The sequence below is a fragment of the Bos javanicus genome, chromosome 15 (genome assembly GCF_032452875.1).
Source record: "Bos javanicus breed banteng chromosome 15, ARS-OSU_banteng_1.0, whole genome shotgun sequence".
Taxonomy (NCBI): domain Eukaryota; kingdom Metazoa; phylum Chordata; class Mammalia; order Artiodactyla; family Bovidae; genus Bos; species Bos javanicus.
In genome coordinates, this window is record NC_083882.1 from 82,428,395 (window position 1) to 82,431,780 (window position 3,386).

The 3,386-nt window shown below is 47.7% G+C and overlaps 1 non-coding gene across 1 annotated transcript; it reads left to right on the forward strand.

The window, feature by feature from the left end:
- Positions 1 to 507: 507 nt before the first annotated feature.
- Positions 508 to 580, forward strand: TRNAF-GAA (transfer RNA phenylalanine (anticodon GAA)). Its single transcript has one exon. It is a non-coding gene; the product is annotated as a tRNA-Phe (tRNA).
- The last annotated feature ends 2,806 nt before the right edge of the window (positions 581 to 3,386 follow it).

A 3,386-nucleotide genomic window follows, 5' to 3' on the forward strand; every position in this document is an offset into this window, starting at 1 on the left:
TCAAGGCTATGGTTTTTCCAGTGGTCATGTATGGATGTGAGAGTTGGACTGTGAAGAAAGCTGAGCACTGAAGAATTGATGCTTTTGAACTGTAGTGTTGGAGAAGACTCTTGAGAGTCCCTTGGACTGCAAGGAGATCTAACCAGTCCATCCTAAAGGAAATCAGTCCTGATTATTCATTGGAAGGACTGATGTGAAGCTGAAACTCCAATACTTTGGCCACCTGATGCTAAGAACCAACTCATTGGAAAAGACCCCGATGCTGGAAAAGATTGAAAGCAGGAGGAGAAGGGGACGACAGAGGATGAGATGGTTGGATGGCATCACTGACTCAATGGACATGAGTTTGAGTAAACTCCGGGAGTTGGTGATGGACAGGGAGGCCTGGCTCCAGTCCATGAGTTTGTAAAGAGTCAGACACGACTGAGCACGTGAACTGAACTGAGGGGGAGCCATTTACACTCATTGTCAGGGCTTTTAAATACAGGCAGAGAAGGAGAAAAAATAGTTGAAATAGCTCAGTTGGGAGAGCGTTAGACTGAAGATCTAAAGGTCCCTGGTTCAGTCCCAGGTTTCGGCAGTGGTTTTGGGCTTCTCTTGGGGCTCAACTGGTAAAGAATCCACCTGCAATATGGTAGACCTGGCCGGGTTCGATCCCTGGCTTGGGAAGATGCCCTGGAGAAGGGAAAGGCTACCCTCTCCAGTATTCTGGCCTGGGTCAGAAAGAATCGGGCAGGAGTGAGAGACTTCCCCTTTCATTTCACTTGCAGAGAAGGAGGGCTGGGGGAATCAAGAGAGTAGCGCTGACGTGCGTTCACTATCACGTGCGAAACAGGCAGCTCGCGGGAAGCTGCTTCCCAGCACAGGGAGCTCCGCTCTGCGCTCTGTGATGACCTGCGTGGGGGGCTCAAGAGGGAGGGATGTGTGTATGTTCACTGCTGATTCATATTGCTGTACAGTGAAGCCAGCACAGCATTGTAAAGGAAATGTATCTCATCAAAAACCTGCAGCACAAACCAAAAGGGCTGAAAGCCATCCCTCACTTTTTCCCCTTACAATTGTCCCTGTGGCCATATGTTCACATCGTCTAAAAAGTTATCCCAGCCTCTATCAGATAACTGTAACTTGAGTGATTTGAAACATAAAAAGCTAGATTCCAGGGCAAAGAGAGGGGAATAAATTAGGAGTTGCTAATATGGGGATGAGAGAGGCCTGAATACGTGGGCACACTTTGTTCTTCTCGCTCATTGTTGGCCAGTGGCGAAGCTGTGTCCGGCTCTTTGGAATCCAATGGACTGCAGCACACCAGACTTCCCTGTCCTTCACTATCTCCCTGAGTTTGCTCAAGCTCAAGTCCACTGAGTCGATGATGCCATCCAACCATCTCAGCCTCTGTGGCCCCTTTCCCTTCTTGCCCTCAATCTTTCCTGGCATCAGGGTCTTTGCAATGAGTTGGTTCTTCGCGTCAGGTGGCCAAACATACGAAATAGATAAACAAGAGCCACTTGCACAGCACAGGGAGCTATGGGGCTTCCCTCCTGGCTCAGATGGTAAAGAATCTGCCTGCCACGTGGGAAAAGCGGGCTCAACCCCTGCGTGGGAAGATCCCCTGGAGAAGGGAATGGCAACCCACTCCAGTCTTCTTGCCTGGAGAGGAGCCTGACGTGCTCTAGTCCATGGGGTTGCAAAGAGTCCATCAATAAGTTTATAATGAGAAAGAATCTAAAAAGAATATACATATATATGTATCTCTCTTTGCTCTCTCTTTAGTCGATAAGTTGTGTCCGACTTGCGACCCCATGGACTGTAGCCCGCCAGGCTCCTCTGTCCATGAGATTCTCCAGGCAAGAATACTGGAGTGAGTTGCTATTTCCTTCTCCCAACCCAGGGGTTGAACCTGGGTCTCCTGCATCAGCGGGCAGATTCTTTACCGACTGAGATATGAGGGAAGGCCTGCTGTCTCCTCTACGAAGTAGTATATATAATGGACGTCTTATATATATGTGTGTGTGTATATATATAAAAATCTGAATCACTTTGCTGTACAACTGTAACTAACACATAGTAAATCAAATATATTTCAATACAAAAAAGATTTTAATAATAACATTTTAAAAATATTTTTTTAAAGCTCTCAGGATAGGACTTCCCTGTCAGTCCAATGGTTAAGACTCCACAAATCTTAACTTGCCTGGTGACTCACAGGGTAAAGAATCTGCCTACAATGCAGGAGAGCCTGAGTTCGATCCCTGGGTCAGGAAAATCTCCTGGAGAAGGAAATGGCAACCCATTTCAGTATTCTTGTCTGGAGAAACCCATGGACAGAGGAGCCTGGGGGGCTACAATCCATACAGTCCCTGGGGTCACAAGGACGGAGCGACCAACACTGCCACTTCCCTCGATTCTGCTGCAGGGGGCGTAGTTCACCCCTGATCCGGCAGGGGGCGTAGTTCAACCCCTGATCCGGCAGGGGGCGTAGTTCACCCCTGATCCGGCAGGGGGCGTAGTTCAACCCCTGATCCGGGAACCAAGATCTCACACAGCGCACTGCGTGGTCACAGAAATGAAAAACGGAAAAGATTTTAAAGAAAAGCTGTCGGGCTTCCCAGGTGCCCTGGTGGTAAAGAACCCACCTACAGTGAGGAAGACTAACAAGACATGGATTTACTCCCTGGGTTGGGAAGACCCCCTGGAGAAGGGAATGGTTACCCACTCCAGTACTCCTGCCTGGAGAATCCCATGGACGGAAGAGCCTGGCAGGCTGCAGTCCACGGTGTCACACGGAGTTGGGCAGGACTGAAGCACTTGGCCCGTGTGTTTTTAAATATTCTAGTAGACATATTAATCACAGTAAAATCAAACAGTGGAAAGTAATAAAAGAAAAGTGATTTAATTTCTATAAGGCAAGACGCGATCTCCTGGCAGTAGTGTATATCATACATTTTTCTGATCCTTGGCAGAGTTTTTCCTAAACTGCTGTCTCACCTAAAAAGGCCCATGGACATAAAACAGGTTGAATTTATGGAAGGCGCTTCAGGAGGAGGCCAGAAAAAGCTGGAAATTTCCATTCTGGAAGCTGCATGTGTTCTTGCCCATTCCAGGAGGGAACTAGGCGATTTCTGCTTCCCACTCTGGCCACGGGAAGGCAGTGGAGTGAGATAATGCAAAAAAGCTCCACCAAGGAGTGGCTATCAAGGTAAGTCTAAAGTACGCGTATTTGGTGGTCTGCTGCTGTGTGACAAACGACCCCCACAACTGCTGGCTTAAGATAGCAATTCTGTATGATTAACTATTCTGGGTTTAGCTGAATGCTTTTTAAAAAAATTAAGTAATTAATTTGCTTGTACAGGTTTTAGTTGAGGCATGTGAGGTCTTGTTCCCTGACT